The sequence below is a fragment of the Berghia stephanieae genome, chromosome 11, assembly GCF_034508935.2.
Source record: "Berghia stephanieae isolate SIO BIC M18660-M18661 chromosome 11, UCSD_Bste_1.3, whole genome shotgun sequence".
Lineage (NCBI taxonomy): Eukaryota > Metazoa > Mollusca > Gastropoda > Nudibranchia > Aeolidiidae > Berghia > Berghia stephanieae.
In genome coordinates this window covers 21,070,173-21,091,031 of record NC_088370.1, presented here as the reverse complement: position 1 = coordinate 21,091,031, position 20,859 = coordinate 21,070,173, and positions in this window count along the sequence as shown.

The following is a 20,859-nucleotide window of genomic DNA, read 5'->3' as shown; positions in this document are numbered from 1 at the left end:
TAGCTGGGAGGGAAACAGTCAAATGCATAGTTATTGTTTTGGGAGATGATATTTTTTTCCTTGTAAATCATCTCTCTGTTATGTATTATTATGTATGTTATTTTTAATGTATAATGTAAGCATTTGAGTGTATTCCTCTTTGTTGGATTTTGTGCTTGTGTCCGGATGAGACTTATAGGTGATCTCAAACTAAGTAATTGATGGTTTGCTCTTGGAATCTGCATCTGATCCCTATTTGTTCCCAGTTCCCCTTTGTCTTCCTTTCTCTTGGGTGCTTTAATTGTAATTCTAGAACTTTTTACTATCCCATTTTCTTCCTTTATACTGGCGCTGATATAACCTAAATGTGTTGCAAGCGCCGTAAAACACTTAAAAACAAACAAACAAACAAAAAATAATCTCTGTATAAGCAATGTTTTTAAATAGGTATGTATCTTGTTTTAATATATTTTTTTATATTTATTTATTTTATTTTCATTAATTTTTAGACGCAAGTTTTTGAATTCATATGGCTCCAAACTACCCCTCCCTCTCTCCCAACTGCCGAGGAAAATTTGAGAGACAAATATTAAAATAATTCTTATCGTTGATATTATGAATTGTAAGTATTGAGCTTCAAGATTATTAATCATGCTATCCAGACAAAATGTACTTTCCAGGTTTATGGATAATTTGTGTATTGTTGATGCTGTGTGTATGTGGAGTTATATTTTAAAAAAATCATAACTCACGTTTTCTCAAAAATGAATTAATATTGCAAAACTACTATATAAAATGGAGTCTATCTTAATAATTTACCTATCAATATCTTGGCAAACAACCTCAATTATACAATTTATAAAACTGTATTAACTTTTAGAATGTAAAATAAAAAGAAACATTTTTAAAACTATTATTACAGTAAAAAAAAAAGAGGAAAAAACTTCTTTTGTCTGCTCCCAAGAATATGGTTAAGAGCCACAAAAATTCTGTTGAAAATAAAGCACTAATAATTCTCTTAATTTACAAAAATTTCATGTGTAAGGATTGTAAAGTATTCTTTTTTTCTTGTAGTCCCTTAAAAAAATTGTGATATATTTAAGAGTTTTCAGAGTAATTCTGCTGGAAATAATCTATGAGCTCTTGTGTTGCAATGGACAGAAATGACAAACGAAAATACCATGCCCAGCAAAATCTTAGTAATATTGTGACCAAAAGATAATAAAAAATTAGCAACTAAATTACATATTTTAAAAATATTTGTGTTATTTTCACCCGATACAGATAAGTGAGTGCTTATCTGCTGCATTCACAATAGATGTTCCAGTCATCATCTTACATGGTTTTTCGTTGTAAACAGTTTGCCACAAGAGTGCAAAGGTCATTTCCAAAAGATCGGTTCTTACCTAGTGAAACTTGTTAAAGCTTTGGATATGATGCAAATGATGCTACTTGAAGCTCTAAGAAGTAATGAACGGTCATAAAATGAAATAGAAACTTCTCTTTAATTTCCTATAACAGATGATGTGGATGTTTCCAGTTTTTCCCTTTGTCAACAAATCAAGATAAATGAGGTTTCAAAGATAACTGAGAGATTTAGAGCATGGTGAATACAAAGGAAAAAGCTGAAATTTCCACCTCGTTTGTCTTTGTAAATTACCATTTGATGCTTCTATTCCATTTGAAAATTGTCATTTAATGTTATGGATGTCCCAATTTGACTAAGCTACGCAAAATGTAAATATGTAAATATATAGTCCTATTGCTCCAGTTTTATTTTACCATTACCATTTTAGATATATGCGTCAGTGCATGACATAATCAGTCGGAAGGTGAAAATTTTGGATTTGCATTTTCCCTCCCATTTTCTGAAAGAATATGCTCCCCAGAGCATTTTAATCTTTATTCGAAGTAAATAGGGTGATTTTTCATGAAGTTGTTGTCAGATGTATGGGAAAGGTATCCAGCAACTTTCTCAAATTTCATACTTTTTCAGCTTGACTAGCTGTAGAAAATATTTAGAAGTGAAATAAAGCTTTGATAAGTCCCGAAGATGTACAAAAAGGGTTGATTTAATCATTTATAACAAGAACTAATTTTTTAATAAAAATTGACCTTCTAACTAAATTTTGCAATATCTCAGTTCAAACCTTTTCACCATCCGACTGATTATGTCAGTCACTGTAACATATTTCAAGTCATTCAATGGTTGTGCTTTGTTTAGCTTTACTCTGGTTGTGCTATCTTTGCAGTGTCTTGTAGTTTGCAATTACAGCGAGGCTCTACATCTTTATAGTATTGTAGAATAAAGGCTTGGGAATGCAGTTGTTTTATGATTTTAGTTCCAGGCTGTGGAAAATTTTCTGCAATGATGTTAAAGCTTTGATGGAAAATTTCAAGTAGTTTTTGAACCAGTCTCCTTTGTCTTACATTGTCTTGGGTACTTTTAACTTTTGAAGCTGCTTTCCCTTATCATCTTCGGTTTTACTGGCACTGAAATGACCAAATAGTGTCACAAACGCCGTAAAACCTCTCTAAAACAGACACCAAATAAATGTTATATGATTGTTAGGCCTTCAACAGTAATTAGATAGCTGGGTCTTATGTAAAATACTAAGAAAGGGGTAACTAGGAATTGTTTTCATAGATCTTATTTGACATAAATTGTGCTTCATTGTCTTGTTAGCTGAAATGGACTTTTATAGGAATTTATTAATTTTTTTTTTCTAAAGAATTGTTAAATTTCTTTTCTTTTTAAGAAAATGGGGTTTATACCCTTACAACTCAGCATTTGAATTGACAATCGAGGCAAGATCATCTGCTTCCTTTGAAAAACCTGGATGATATTTCTTACTGAGATTTTAATTTGTTTCAAGAGTCAGTTTTCAAACTTGAAAGACCACCTTTGCTTGACTTAAATCTTTTCTTTTTGATTAACTAAAAAAAAAATGATGTTTACATGTCTGCATTTACAGTTGAAGGATCGCTTGTGATTCGATGAATCCATCAAGAAGATCTCAAGACACTCTGAGCCAAGGCGTTACCTATTTGATTGTTGCTTTTATATCGTTTGATATATTTGATATTTGGTGCTCTGTTTGAGTTGTGACTACCGCAAGTCTTTTACGTATCTTTTCTCTTCTTCTACAACAATCATTGCTATCATGTGTGTTCTGTATTCAAATGTAATGATATATTAGGATATTATGATAAATTGTAGTCGATGACGATGACCTTATTGATGATCTGATAGGCCATGACAGATAACACTCTGATGCAATCTAAATTATCTGGTATTGAAAGAAAAAGTATCTAAAAAAATCTGTCTCTGTCATGGGCCTTTCTTGTCAAATGTGTGTATGGTCAGCACGAGTCAAAAATCATTTCATAATCACTCTTGTAATCTATAAAAAAAACTCATCAGAATGTTAGTCAAATATGACTCAATGCTTTTTTTTGTGTATCTGGTCGGGATGAATCAGAGATAAAATTATATAATAATCTTGGCATCAAACACAGAGCATTGCGGTAAAGTGAGCGATTGGGGTTAAGTTTCTTGCTCAAGGGGATTCCTGATAGCTCAATTGATAAAGAGCACCACTTGCTTCACAGGTAAAGGGACCAAGATCGATCCATGTCCACCCAGCAGTGATCGGGTTTCTGGCTCTGTTAGATCTGGTGTGGACAGTACTTTGCATTAGACTGGATATGTATCCAAAGGATAGCAAGCAATTGTTATTGTCCATTTCACGCTATAGAAACTATTGGCCTAATGGCTCTGATAGACGCCAGAGTTTATTCCAGTTTCTGTAGCGTAAAACGGACAATAGAAATTGCTTGCTACCCTTTGGATAGGACGGTAGTCTATCGCAAATTACTTTCCACCAGATCTAGCTGACCCAGCTACCCAATCACTGCTGGGGGGACAGAAGAAAATCTCCACTGCACCCAGGATGGATTTCGGTCCCTTTGCGTGTGGAGTGAGTGCTCTACCAACTGAAAGCGTGCAAGAATCTGAGCCCGCTGAAATCGGATTCTCATGGGAGGTAACCAATACATTCAGTCACCCAGCCCCAGCTTGTCATATTGCAGAGCGTGCTGGAATCCTGTGAGAACTGTACCATATTCTGTGACTTTTGATTCCAAATATTTCATTGATTCACCCTGACACGATACCATGTTGAGGCATTAAGTAGTCCGAAATGCTATGACAGTATACATTGTCATGATGTTTGTTATTTCATGTTCTCGATTGTTTGTATCTCTACCTCATCTAGAGTACTGGTTGCTCCAAGGACGGCTTCTGCCTATAAACCAGTTTGTTGGAAATTTAATTTAATAGATTTTCCTGCTTCTCCTTTGGTTTATTTAAAAAAAAAAAAAAGTACTTTGGAGGAATACATCCTCAATCAAAAATGCTGAAAATTATTTTTGTCAGAAATTAGTTGAAATCAGATATTTGGTTGTTTTTATTTTGTCTGAGGGGACGGAGATTGGAGCCATCAGTACTCTAAACTGTGAAAATCAAAATAAATGCATCTTTTTTTTTTGGGTATAATTCTGGTTATATCAACACTCATTTTAATATTAATTTAACAGTCAGGGCTTTGTTGTTATTCATATCAGGTTTGATAAAATTCAAATTCTCAAACCTTGATATTGTCTACCAGACGTCATGAAAAGCAGGAAAAAAAAAAACACAATTATATTATGCCCTATTGAAATAAGAGAATAATTTGTTTTTAAACATAATCAATTGATTACATATTCACTGATCCAAAGGAGCTGTAAAAATGTTTGTACTTATTAAGACTGCTGATGATTGTCTGTGTGAAGCATGTTATATCAATATTGTTGTATTAATATTCAAAATAATACTCGTTTATGACAGGAAAAGTCATGTACTGGGTATCTTTTAAAAATTTGCTTCTAGATATGCACAAGAAAACTGACATGGCTCTCGTTGTCAAAAATCCATTTGTGATACACATGTGTGTTCCATGAGATAAATTAATTCCAATGCTGCCCCAAAGCAGTGGACTTAATGAACAGAAATTGATATATCAGCTTCAAAAGAACAATGAATGGTTTGAGTTCAAAATAATTTTCAACCAATAAAAAAAACCAACTAGATTTTAATACAAAATGTCGAGTCTAGAGAGATGATTACTTACTTCTTCTCTCATTGCCAGGTGGCACATAAGGCCTGGATCTGCTATTTCCATTCTATCCTGTTCCTCGTCAGGCCCCCAAATTGTCCAACCTGCAGCATTTCTTTCTATTTTAACAATTTGCCACCAGGTAGTTTTGGGTCTGCCATGTCTTCTTTTCCCCTCTGGAGCCCACGTCAGTGACTTCACACAGTCAATATCCGATTCTTTTCTTAGTATATGGCTGAGGTATTTCCATCTCTTTCTCCGGACGTTGTCACTCATTATCTTCATTTCTGCTCTAGAGAGGTGATACTGGGTGGGGTTCCTACCTCCCATAGTGGGCAGGGAGGTACTTATTGTGTCTTCTATCCCCCTATATCTGTTTTCCAACTTGCATTCTGTCTTTGTCTTGGAATGAGATTGCTTGGTTTTGTCCTGGCCCTGGTCGGGGTCCTGCTGGGAGGGAAACAGTCGAATGCATAGTTATTGTTTTGGGAGATGATATTTTTTTCCTTGTAAATCATCTCTCTCTTATGTATTATTATATTTGTTCTAATTTATAATGTAAGCATTTGAGTGTATTCCTCTTAGTGGGGGCCGTGCTTGTGACGGGATGAGACTTATTGGTGATCTCAAACTAAGTACATTGGTGATATGCTCTTGGAATCTTCATCTGATCCCTATTTGTTCCCAGTTCCCCTTTATCTTACTTTTTCTTGGATGCTTTTAATGTAATTCTAGAACTTTTTACTATCCCATTTTCTTCCTTTTTACTGGCGCTGATATAACCTAAATGTGTTGCAAGCGCCGTAAAACCCTTAAAAACAAACAAAACAAAAACAGTGGTGATTAATAGTATTGTATGGCTACATCTCTACTTTGAGTGTACCTGTTCTTTGAATTCACTCTCTGATGTCAGGATTGCCTCACGAGGTGGGGTCTTCTGACTTCCCATAGTGGGCAGAGAGGCTACTTGCATTGTCTTCTATCCCCCATGTCTGTTTTCCTTTTCCATCTTGCTCTCTGTCTTTGCTCTGAATTAAGTTTTTGCTGATCCTAGCAGAGATCCTTAGATGAGGAGGAGGCAGTCTGTGGCTTTCTTGCAGATATTGGCAATTCATCCAGATTTTGGGATCACAAGAAGACTACAGATGATATTCTAGTCAGTCTTGTTTTATTCTATCTCCTAATGGATTTATATACATAAAAATACTTATTTATAAAACTGGCCAAGGACTGAGCCCTGTGGCACTCCGTTTTAGAGAAATCTTTCTTCTGATGTAGCATGTCCGACTAATACAGCATCCGTCTTTGCTCCAAGCTATGATTTAAACCAACAGAGCGCAGTGTCAGAAATACCAAATGATTTCTGAAGTCGATTAAGTAGGATGGTTTGATTTTTGGTATCCAATGCTACTGAAAAATCAAGCAGATTCAATTTTTTTCAAGGACTCAGCTTTGTGCCACCATCTGCAGAACTCAAACAAACGCTAGGCTAAAACTTATGTTTATAGGTCAGAAGATGAATATCATACATTCAGACTACACAAGACTAGTCACTCCCAGACTTCTTGAAAACAAAGTTTTCTTGCCAGAGCTTATATATAAAGGAGTTTAAAGCATGAATTTAATGTATTTAAACACAAATTGGTAATTTTTAAAAGTAGTTAGAATGTCTACTATATTCCCCCCCCCCCCCCCTGAAAAATAAGAATTTTTCCAATTTCAAGTAGGTAGATCTGGACTCCTCTCTCAAGACTCTACTTATTTTACCATTTCTAATTTTAGCTGAGGAAGGGTTTGAACCTGAAATATTCCCCGTTCAATTTATCTTTGAAGCTGTTATATTTATTTTGTTCAAAGAGATTTTTCTTTTAATTATTTTTTTTTTTTTTAAATTTTAATATTGAAATAAAACTGGTTGTGTCTGGAAATGGAGGGAGAGATAGAGATAGAGAGTGTGTGTGTGTGCTGCAGTACATAGAAATGTAAATCTATTTAAATTTAAAATAAATAAATTGTTGCTGTTCTTTCTCAGACTCAGACCGCACAGTTTGCAACTGTAACCGTCGACTTTTATGGAAATGATCTGTTTCAATGTCTCAGCTTTAATAAATAGTGCAATACGTGTAATACTTCATCTCTATAATCCAATCTGCAGCGACAAGTGAATAGATTTGTGTGCTTTTATTGTCACTTGAAAATGTTAGTATTTATCTGGGCTTCTTATAAATTAATTGATTAATTAATATATTTGTTTATTTAATTATTTATCTATTTATTTATTTATTCATTTATTTATTTATTCGTTTATTTATCTTTGAATGAGTACTTATTACAAGCTATTTATATTATAAACGAGTTGTATTTATCTCTAAGATATTTCTAGTATTGTATGGCATTCATTTAGATGCAGAGGATGTTGATATAGACCTGTAAATTCTCAGTCAATTAACTGAAATCGGCCAATTCGTCAAATTCAAATATTAAAAAGAAGGAAAAGAAAAAAAAGGAAGAAATAGGGAAAAAATGAAATAAGAAAGAATTCATGAAATGTAGTCAAATGAACGTAATGTAATTGGGAATGTACTACAGTGCTACACATTGGTCATGGGTCGTTTATATTAATGGTGGGTATATTATTGCTAAGATTAAGCGACGCTTTTTAGAATTGTTGTGTCTGAACACATCCCAGTGTATTTTCACTCAGCCTTTGTGAACTACTTTGTTGCTTTCCAAACCTGCCCTGATCACAAAGGTAGCCAACTTTAACTGACTAGCTTAGTGATAAATTTCAGTGTTTCGTCTAAGCCAAAATTGACAAAATTTACCTGGTGGAAAGTAAAAGTATGAAAAGGTAAAATGTACGTTATATAGACACTTTCAAATTGAAAGTTATATGATTGCCACTAGTATATCTCGATTACCTCATGTTGTCGGATCATTTAAAAGACCAAATCCCCTTTCTTTTTACTGGGGGGATGTGACCCAAAAGTGTTTTAAATGCTGTGGAATTCTTAAACAATAAAAGAATAATAAAAGATTGCTGAATTGAAAAGATAATGATAATTCTCGTATGATTATTTATGTATGCACAGAAATAATGATGATTGATAATTGTTGAAATAATAAATCCAAAAGATAAATCAATAAAACCTTAAAGTCCTGGGTGGGGTGCCCGACCTCCCATAGTGGGCAGGGAGGTACTTGCTGTATCTTCTATCTCTCTATATCTGTTTTCCAACATGCTCTCTCTCTTTGTCTTGGAATGAGATTATACTAAGTTTTGTCCTGACCCTGCCAGAGTCCTTGGCTGGGAGGGAAACCGTTGAATGTATAGTTATTGTTTTTGGGAGATGGTATTAATCATCTCTCTGTTATGTACTGTTATTTTTTTATTTTTAACATATGATTTGTTAACATTTGAATGTATTCCTCTTAGTGGGATCTTGTGCTGGTGTCTGGATGAGACTTTTAGGTGATCTCAAACTAAGTACACTGATAGTGTGCTCTTGGAATCTACATCTGTTCCCTATTTGTACCATTCCCGTTTGTCTTACTTTTTCCTCAAGTCCTTTTAATTGTACATCTAGAATGTTTTTACTATCCAATTTTCTTCCTTTTTACTGGCACTGATGTGAAATAAATGTGTTGCGAGCGCCGTAAAACCCTTAAAACCAAACAAAACCAAATCGTAAAGTTTCTTTTTTTTTTTTTCACTGTAGGAGCGTTGAATTATTGTGCTGTCATTGAATGTTCTCAGATAAGATTATAGCACAATATCTCATGTGGTTCAGAGTTTTAGCATTTTTTATTTCTAACATTATATCTTTTCACGGTGTATCTTGTATGACTTGTGTATGTATATATATATTCTAATTATACGCTACTATAATTTATCTATGATTTTTATACTGTGTGATCTTCAATTATATACTACATAATGAATATAATTTTATTATAATTATTATTATTATTATTTGTAATACATAATAATATACTCTGACACTATACGGGCAATGTGTAATATTTACCTACTTATGAAACTCATTATTCATTTAGTTATCATCCTCTTGTATCATTTTACAACTACTCTATTGAAAAAAGAACAAAATACCCAACACGGAATGTTTCAGGCTCAAAACCCTTCTTCAGCCAACAACAAAAAAACACCCAATAAAGGCATAAATACATTACTAAATTCCAGATTGACGACAGAGGTCCTCTACTCTCTGTTTTATTCTCTGTTATATTCATTTTTGTTTATCACTTATTGAAAAAAAAGCATAAGGTTTGTATTTGTGATCTTTTAAATTCTAAATTCGTCCTTCAGTGTCTGATTCATCCCAACTTAATACCGTTTTGAGACAGTGGGTCACACATATATGGATGCTATAAGGACAAGTAGACCATCCTATTAACCTTGACTCACTCAACCCTAAAACCGACGATATCCGTAGTTTACCCGGGTTACTTTTACCCCATGCCTATTTATTACATTTTTCTTTGACAGATTATAGGCGTGGTATCAAAGCTAATGTTTTTAGTTTTTACATGTTAATAATAGTTGAATAAAACTATCCATGCACATGCTCATTTTTAATACATTTTTTTCCAATTTTGAAAAGTAGCAAAAATCTCTAGGATTGAGTGAGTTATAGCTTATTGTTTTATAGGGAATGAGATTAGCGGAAGAGTAGCGTCCCTTGATTGGACGTCACCCATAGTCTGTGGCGTCATCGGTGGAAAGCGGGTGTTGGATGGGAGCATCACCCTTGAATCATATACCTATGATGTTCGCATGGGTGTACGATCCGATAGTGATGTCGTTTCTTCTTCTCTTTACTAGCCTATCCTGCTTCTTTGGTTTGTGATTGTATTTTTGACAGGGGATATTTTTTTTCCTGTAAATCCTCTGCCTGTTTGTTCTTGGTTATTTATAATTTAGCTTATGATATCTTTAGGTTATGATTTTGATTGACATTTGTACTATTTTTGTTAGATTGCTTGTTTTTTTGTTTCAGCGGTCTCTCATATAACCTCAATTGTGTTGGAAGAGACCTAAAGCAACAACAAACAAAAAAATCATCGGTGGAAAAGTTATTAGAGAGAGAACATGACGTTCTGTCTCTAATAACTTTTCCGCCGGTGACGTCACAGACTATGGGTGACGTCCAATCAAGGGACGCTACTCTTCCGCTAATCTCATTCCCTATTGATTATTGTTTATTTTCTCTCCCTTAAAACAGTCCAAGCCAAATATTGTTCTGCACACAAAGTCAGTGTATTGCTAATCAATATAATACTAATCCTTTTCAATTATCAAATTAAGAAACCAGGCTGGGTGGGGTTCCCTACCTCCACAGTGGGCAGGGAGGTACATATCGTGTCTTCTATCCCCTTATATCTATTTTCCAACATGCTTTCTGTCTTTGTCTTGGAATGAGATAACTTGGTTTTGTCCCGACCCTGGCTGAAGTCCTTGGCTGGAAGGGAAACAGTCAAATGTATAGTTAGAGTTTTGGGAGATGATATTTTTTTCCTTGTAAATCATCTCTCTGTTATGCACTGTATTATGTTTTGTTTACATATTATTTATGAATTGTAAACATTTGAGTGTATTCCTCTTGGCGGTGACCCATGCTTGTGTCTGGATGAGACTTTTAGGTGATCTCAAAACTAAGTACTTTGATAGTGTGCTCTTGGAATCTACATCTGTTTCCTATTTGAACCAATTCCCCTTTGTCTTACCTTTTCTTGTGTGCTTTAATTGTAATTCTAAACTTTTTACTATCCCATTTTCTTCCTTTTTACTGGCGCTGATATGACTTAAATGTGTTGCCAGTGCCGTAAAACCCTTAAAAACAAAACAAAACAAGAAACCAGGGAGCAGGCACTGGTGTAAGATAAAGATCTGAACAAGTGTGTGTGAGTATGAAAGGTGCCAGACAAAGCAAGAAAGAAAATTACAAGAAAAAAACAAAACAATCCCAAACCATCAGGTAGACTGATTTTTGTTTTTTTGGAATGGTTTTTTTTTCTTGTATTTTTCTATTTTGCTTTGTCTGGCTCCTTTCATACACAATTGTTCAAATCTTTATTTTAATCCTTTTAATTATAATTATGTAGTTTTCAAAAACAAAACAAAGAATAATATAACGATAAAAGAGGTCAAATATATTTATAAAATGGCGCCCAAGTAACTTTTTCAAAACTTTTTTTTTATTATTATGTTGGACACAATCATACTCTGAACAAAAAAACCTAACAAAACAACTAAAAATACAACAAATTTTTTAATTTTTGGCCGGAAAACTTGTCCTTGAAATACCAGTCTATTAAAATGACACTCGTTTTGTCAAAAACTCCCAAACCTCGGACTCAAAGAAGTCTTGGGTTTGAGTGTATTTGACAAGACGTCGGTTATGATATATAAGAGTAATTGAAGGTGAGAATCTCAGATTTAAACAAATTAATTTCTAAGGAAATCAATATAATTCTATCGCTTTCATTTTTTTTTCTTATTTGTTTTTGGTTGTGTTTTTAAAAAAATGTTTTTTTCAAGTTAGAGAATGACAACATTAAAAATGATAACTGGGTTGTAATTGATAAAATTCCATAAATATACGTTTTAATTTTTCCAATATTTACCCCCTACTTAGTTGTGTTCTTTACACACATATAAAATTGCGATATGTGATTTATTTTAAAATTTAAACGTTTCTACTTTGTTAAACCTGTTTTTATTTATTAATTTATTTATTTATTTTGTTATAGCTGTTTTAAATATATAATATTTTCATTTTATTATCAAGTAATGTTTTGATTTTCTTTTTTTTTTTTTTCTGCCTATTTTACCCTAATTAAAGAGCAGGTAACCATTCAAGTTTATTTTGAGGATAGGAATGTCTTGATGAGGTTAGAATCTGCCATATTAATTGTCTTAAACTTTTACTCGTATGATTGAAAAAAAAAAATGAAATGAGATTGATGTAGTTGTTCTTTGCATTGCAAATGTTTAGTTTATGGTAAAAAAAACAAATATCAAGAAAATTAATATTTTCTTTGCATGGTTGTTTTGTAGTAGTTAATGATACTATTATTATTATTATTATTATCATTATTATTATTATTATTATTATTATTATTATTATTATTATTATTATTATTATTATTATTGATTTTCTGCTGTTTATTAAAGATTTGAATGATGATGTATATTAACAAGTTTTTATTCATTTTTTATTTTCCAACATGTGTTGCTACTGACCTGGGACCCCTTGTAAACCGTTTTGAGGACATTTAGTGGATTTTGTGAAATATAAAAACTCGACTTTAAAAATGACTTCACAATTAAAAGCACAGAGTTTCAAATTACTCAATTGGTAGAGCACAGGACTCACAAGCAGGGGAATACGCTTCAACCATTGTTTAGTTTTTTTTCTCTTCTGATCTTGTCTTCTGTTAACACAACGATGATTGGGGTAGCTGGGTCTGTTAGATCCAGTAGAAAGTATTTTGTAATAGTCTAGGAAGCGGTTGTTGTTGTTTGTCAAGCACTGTATGCAATTACTCCAAGGAACTTATTTTTCTACTTAAAACATTATCATTCTGAATATGGGCCTTGCTTTTCCTTGTAGTTTAGTTAGTTTAACTTATTTGGTTTAGTTTTAGTAGGTTTATATTCATTGGCGCTTGTAACATTTTAAAGTTCATTTCAGCACCTAAAAATGAATATTGGGACACATTACAAAAGGGCATTTAGATTCAGAGTTCAGTGCCTGCATCACACTAACACAGGCGCTTGACAAATAAAATAAGAAATGGAAAGTAGATGACATTTGCTATTGCGTGCCTAGCCAGAGGTTTTGTTTTTGTTTGTTTTAAAGGGTTTTACGGCGCTTGCAACACATTAAGGTCATATAAGCGCCAGTAAAAAGGAAGAAAATGGGATAGTAAAAAGTTCTAGAATTACAATTAAAGCACAAAAGAAAAGGTAAGACAAAGGGGAATTGGTTCAAATAGGGAACAGATGTAGATTCCAAGAGCACACCATCAAAGTACTTAGTTTGAGATCACCTAAAAGTCTCATCCAGACACAAGCACAGGTCCCAACTAAGAGGAACACACTCAAATGTTTATAAATCATATAATATAATATGTAAACTAAACATAATACAATTCATAACAGAGAGATGATTTACAAGGAAAAAAATATCATCTCCCAAAACTATAACTATACATTCGACTGTTTCCCTCTCAACCAAGGACTCCGACCAAGGTCAGGACAAAACCAAGCAATCTCACACCAAGACAAAGACAGAAAGCAATTGGAAAACAGATAAGAGGGGATAGAAGACACAGCAATTACCTCCCTGCCCGCTATGGGAGGTAGGAACCCCACCCAGTAGCTAGAGGTTTGTTTATTTTTGTTTTCAGGGGGTTTTACATCGCTAGTGACACTTGTAGCTCATTTCAGTGCCCAAATTTAAAAAAAAAAATACAAATTTTATACAATGTTAAAAATTTATTGACTTATAACAAAGTTTGTTGATTTTCTGTCATAAACAAAAGTATTCATTATAAATATAGCCGGTATCACATGATGTGCGTAAGCAGTGGTAGAATAAAATCACATACAGTATATTTAGTAGGTAAATAAGAAGACGGGGATATATTCAAAATGTAAACATTAACAAAAGAAATTCTAATGAATTGCATAATTGATAAATGTGTACACATAGTTAAAAAAGCTCTCACGAAAGCACTGTCCATTTGTGACCCATCGTCTCAAAACGGTATATTTTGTCGGAATTAACCATATGCTTATAAGCCGAATTCAATGTTAAACTTGTCAAAAATATAAACTGTTGTCATTAGCACTCTAAAATATGGTATCCATTCTCCTCAATAAATCGTATAAACTCTACACAAGGCTGATGTTTCTGACTATAAATTCAATATTCAACATCTTAACCAACCCGACTTAATACCGTTTTGAGGCGCAGGGTCACATTTTATTTGTGTTAACCAACAATAACAACCCTCATTGGGTTAGACATGTATTTGTAGTTTTCAGTGCTTCTGTGACGTAACGCTTACCACACTGTATATAAGGTCATGTCAGCATGCTTGCCACACTATAAGATCATTTCAGCACGTTTGCCACACTATAAGATCATTTCAGCACGCTTGCCACACTATAAGATCATTTCAGCACACTTGCCACACTATAAGATCATTTCAGCGTAATATAAAGGAAGCTAATAAAATTTTTTGAAACATCAAGCAAACAAATACCTACAAGTTAAGCTGCACTTATAAGTCATAAGCCCCAATGATTGGCTATCTGGCTCTGTTAGATTATAATAATAGATTCTTATAGAGTGCACAGTATTCTCAACAATGAGGCTCTTGGCGCTTAAAAATGACATCAACAAAAAACAATATTAAAGTACATGACATCAAAAAAGAAATGTTTTCAAGGATTTCTTGACAACAGACTTTGATTTGGAGTCTCAGATACTCTGTAGAACAGTGTTCCATACAGACGGACCACAATGATAAAAGGACCTTGTTCCCGCTGTTGTACGAATGCGTGATAACATACATTTGTTTGTATTGAGCAATATACTAGCTTCCTTTCCAAAGAATATCAAGCAGTTCGTACTGTCCATTTCATACCACATAGATAAAAGATTACCCCCCCCCAATCCCATTCTCGTCCCTCGTTTCAAGACTAGTGTTCTGACTTTGATAACTATGAATAATGCAGCACAGCAGTCTAAACAATAGATTACCGGAACCAAACAACAACAACAAAAGTTAGTGACAAGAATCAAGAACAATTTACAATAGATCAATAACAGTAATAGTAATAATATCAATGTTTCGATACAAAAATCTTTGTGTGATCTTGTGAAGATTACCTGGCACAATTTTCTCTTCTTCCTTATGATGGCTCATTGTATATAATGTCCTTTTATAAAATCATGTGGTGAAAACAATCTGCTTCAGAAAATATTCAAGATATTTGGCAAGTAGTAGGCCAAGATACTGTATTGTCACCAAAAAATCGTCCAAAGTCTCATCCACACACACACACACACACACATACACATATTGATGGTCGGCAGATCAAACCTCTGAAGTCCCGAACTTTTCACACCGTGTTTTATTTAATTTTGAGTGAATCAGACCGCTGATGAAACCCAATATTAAATAAAACGTGGTGCCCAAAGTTCGTATGTAGACTTCAGAGTTTTGATCCTCCGATCGTGAAAATCGGGACTTCAGAGGTTTGATTCGCTGACCATCGAAATACACATACTCACACATTCGACACAAAACAAATATACACACATGCAGATATACACTGACTTTACTTTTACTGAACATGACACCAGAACAAAAATGAATAACAATAGGTAAAATAGAATGGAATTTGAAGGTGTTAATTCTAAATAAAATAATAAAAATAACCTTATACCCAAATCTCTAATTCGTGGTTAATATTTCACTCATCGTCTTTTGTTGATGAAGGAGAAATCTGAAACGTCCACACATTTTGTCTTTGTTGATTAAATTGAAGCTTCCATTCCATTTCCTATTATTATTTATTTCTTTGAGCTTCAAGAAGCTACATCGAAACACCCATAGAACTACAGACAGAGAATTGATATTTCTTTAAGTAAATATTACATTGTATCACTCTATTTGTGAAATAAAAATTTAAAAAAAAAAAAATTCCCCCTAAAAATCACAGATAATTAAAGAATAGCGCCATGAGAAAAACAATGACAAGAATTCCCATACGTCGAATAGTGCAGGTTGTTTCTTTTGTCTTTAAGGGTTTTACGGCACTTGCAACACATTTAGGTTATATCAGCACCAGTGAAAAGGAAGAAAATGGGATAGGAAGAATTTCTAGAATTACAATTAAAGAAACAAAAGTTTGACAAAGAGGATTGGTTCAAATATGGAACAGATGTAGATTCCAAGAGCATACCACCATCAGTGTACTTAGTTTGAGATCACTTAAATGTCTCACCCTGACACAAGCACATGTCCCGTTCGTTTTTTTTGTTTTTTGTTTTTAAGGGTTTTACGGCGCTTCCAACACATTTAGGTTATATCAGCGCCAGTAAAAAGGAAGAAAATGGGATAGTAAAAAGTTCTAGAATTACAATTAGAGCACCCAAGAAAAGGTAAGACAAAGGGGAATTGGTTCAAATAGGAAATGGATGTAAATTCCAAGAGCATACCATCAAAGTACCTAGTTTGAGATCACCTAAAAGTCCATCCAGACACAAGTAGAGGCCCCAACTGAGAGGAATACACTCAAATGTTTTACAAATCATATATAATACAAAGAAAACATAATACAGTGCATAACAGAGAGATGATTTACAAGGAAAAAAATATCATCTCCCAAAACTATAAATTCGACTGTTTCCCTCCCAGCCAGGGCACCCGGCCAGTGGCAGGACAAAACCAAGTAATCTCATTCCGAGACAAAGACAGAAAGCATGTTGGAAAACAGATATAAGGGGATAGAAGACACAGTATGTACCCCCCTGCCCACTATGGGAGAATTACAATTTAAGCACCCAATAGAAAGGAAGACGTAGGGGAACTAGGAACAAATAGGGATCAGATGTAAATTCCAAGAGCATACCACCAATGTACTTAGTTTGAGGTCACCTATAAGTCTCGTCCGGACACAAGCACAAAATCCAACAAAGAGGAGGAATACACTCAAATGCTTACATTTACATTATACATTAAAAATAAATATAATAATACATAACAGAGAGATGATTTACAAGGGAAAAAAACATCTCCCAAAACAATAACTATGCATTTGACTGTTTCCCTCCGAGCTAGGACTCCGGCCAGGGCCAGGATAAAACCAAGTAATCTCATTCCAAGACAAAGACAGAAAGCATGTTGGAAAACAGCTATAAGGGGCTAGAAGACACAGTATGTACCCCCCTGCCCACTATGGGAGGTCAGGCACATGTCCCGACTAACACGAACACATTCGAATGTTTACAAACCATATACAATATGTCAACAAAAAATAATACAGTGCATAACAGAGAAAGATTTACAAGGAAAAAAATATCATCTCCCAAAACTATACATTTGACTGTTTCCCTCCCAGCTACGGATAACAAAACCAAGTAATCTCATTCCAAGACAAAAGCAGAAAGCATGTTGGAAAACAGATATAGGGGGATAGCAGACACAGTAAGTGCCTCCCTGCCCACTATGGAAGGTCGGGAACTCCACCCAGGAATAGTGCAGGGGGTTAAAACATTATGGTCAAATTGACTGAGAATCCCCTGAGTTCATATCAACAATGAAGTCAGTAGGTATCAACAAGAATAGATGAACATTTTGCATAAAATATCGATGATCATGAACAACACCACCACTAAGACCAACAACAACAACAACAACAACAACAATAATAATAATAATAATAATAATAATGATGATGATGATAATAATGATAATATCAACAATTATTTCTGATTATGATGCAACAACAACTGCAGCATTTTGTGATCAGCTGCTCTTTTCCAGCCACTAAAAATAAACAAATATTTTTAAAACTTCAATTATAGCATTTCGTAAAATTTGGCAATTAATTAGTTTTTATTTTGTTATGAGAAAAAAACCCCCAAACACTTCAAAAGAACAGTCATGGAATAATCTCATTTAAATATATACATTTATATATATAAAACTTTTACCAGCCATCACTATGCCCCCATGCTATTAATATTCATCGAGAAAGCTAAGGGTAACTTTTTATCCAAATTATTACATTGTTATAGCACCTTCATTCAACAGCATTTCTGACACGTGTGAGCTTTTATATAGCGCAATATCCAATAAATGTACTCAAAGCGCTTTACAAAGGGTGCCTGACCAACAGCAACACGTGATATGTAGAATGAGACACGACGCCTGTTAAGCGATATGCAAATTTTTCAATAGAGACAAGGCTGTTAACGGTCAGGTACTAGTTTTACACCTGAGTATGGTGAGAATGTGAGTAAAGAGCCTTTTCCAAGGACTCAACTATGTGTCGAATGAGGCTCGAACCCCGGAGCTTCCGATCCGAAAGCGACCACATAGCCACACCTCAGCGACATAACAAGAGAACTATCACTGTTTAAATGTGTTCATGCAATTATATAATATGTTACTGCAGTGATGACGTATCTGACGTATTGACAAGAACTTACAATACAAATTAAATTAGGTCCAAAGGTTTGAGCCAGCGACAAGATACCTTGTTGTTTTTATGATTGATTTTAAGGGTTTTACGGCACTTGCAACACCTTAAGGCAGCAGTAAAAAGGAAGAAAATGGGATAGTAAAAAGTTCTAGAATTGCAATTAAAGAACCCAAGAAAAGGTAAGACAAAAGGGGAATTGGTTCAAATAAAAAACAGATGAAGATTCCAAGAGCACACTATCAAAGTACTTAGTTTGAGATCACTAAAAGTCTCATCCAAACACAAGCACAGGTCCCCACTAAGAGGAATACACTCAAATGTTTTACAAATCATATATAATAAAAAGAAAACGATACAGTGCATAACAGAGATGATTTACAAGGGGAAAAAAATCATCTCCCAAAAGTGACTATACATTTGACTGTTTCCCTCTTAGCCAAAAAAAAAACAAAACAAAATTAGCCAGGGCATCCGGCCAGGCCCAGGACAAAACCAAGTAATCTCATTCCAAGACAAAGAAAGAAAGCAAGCTGGAAAACAGATATAAGGGGATAGAAGACTCAGTAAGTACCTCCCTGTCCACTATGGGAGGTCAGGAACCCCATCCAGAGAAGACTCAGTAAGTACCTCCCTGTCCACTATGGGAGGTCAGGAACCCCATCCAGCAAGATACCTTGAAAGTGTTTTTATTGCTCACTGAGTTTAAATTTAAAGAATAATTTTAAATAACCCTGTATTATTATCCATCTGAGACAAATGCCTCAATAATAACTTGAATAACGATGAGACAGATTTCATACAGAGTTTAACAAGTGGAATGTGCAAAACAAGTTATCTCAATCTGGTAAGAAGCCTACATATATCAAGGGCATAAAGATATAATGACTAAAGGAGATTCAACTTAAAAACCAGTTCAAAAATGTACATCTTATTTTTATTTTTTAGGAGCTTTACGGCACTAGCGACGCTTTTAGGTCATTTCAAGGCCAGTAAGAAGGAATATGACAGAAGAAAAGTTGTAGAACTGGAGATAAAAGCACCCATGAAAAAGTAAGGTAAAGGACACTGGTTCAAATAGGGAACATAGGATTCATGAGCAATCCATAAATGTGCCTATTTTGACATTACCAAAAAGTCCCATCCAGTCATCAACAAAGAATCTCGCTATAAAGGAAACTCAAATGTTTACAAAGTACTTACAATGCATTCAAAACTAAAACAATAATAGTACTTAACATAGAGATGATTTACAGGGGGGGGGGGGGGGGGGGGATATCATATCTCTCAAATAAGTTAATTAATTATAGGGACATAGAAGACATAGCGAAAATGACCTCTCTTCCCACCATGGGAGGTCAGAAGACTCCGCCCATATTTACATCTTTAATAAAAAGAGTGTGAATATAATAACTGACAGCATTTATAAAATTCTTTTTTTTTGTTTGTTTGTTGCTTTAGGTCTCTTCCAACACAATTGAGGTTATATGAGAGACCGCTGAAACAAAAAAACAAGCAATCTAACAAAAGTAGTACAAATGTAAATCAAAATCATAACCTAAAGATATCATAAGCTAAATTATAAATAACCAAGAACAAACAGGCAGAAGATTTACAGAAAAAAAAATATCCCCTGTCAAAAATACAATCACAAACCAAAGAAGCAGGATAGGCAAGTGAAGAAACGACATCACTATCGGATCGTACACCCATGCGAACATCATAGGTATATGATTCAAGGGTGATGCTCCCATCCAACCACCCGCATAAAATTCTTCAGAGAGTTGATTCAGGTTCTAAGAACTCGCAATGAATCTGAAACATGTCACTAAAAACAAAACATACAAAAGAAAAAAAAATACCTGGAATGTGACATTTTTCAAGAATAAGACATAGGATGGACTGAATGGATAACGTCAACCGTCAAGCACATATTTGCAGGTCTGATAACCGAGCACAATTATGCACTTATTTCATTTCAACAATGTTCTTATAGAGATTTTTTTTGCGTTGAGATAATTCCACTTACAACAACAAGACCATAACAATACATTGGGGTCATCAGTATCAGTCAAAAACAAGTACATATCAGCTTCAAGTCTTCATTTTTCAAAAGGTTTAAAAAAAAAAATTGAGCTTTTATAAAGTGCAATATCCACTTAATGTGCTCAAAGCACTTTACAAGGGGTCCCTGGCCAACAGCAACATTTAACATTTAGGTTGGGACATGACACCTGTTAGGCGATATAACAATTCTTTTTGGACAGAGAAAACGCTGTTAACAACCAGGTACTCATATTACACCTGAGTACAGTGAGAGAATGTGAGTAAAGAGCCTTTTCCAAGGACTCAACTTTGCGCCAAGCGAGGCTTGAACCCAGGACCTTCAGATCTGAAAGCGAGTGTCACACCACTAGACCACATAGCTGCACAAGATTTGAAACAGATCCTATTTTTACTTTACATATTTTATATCAG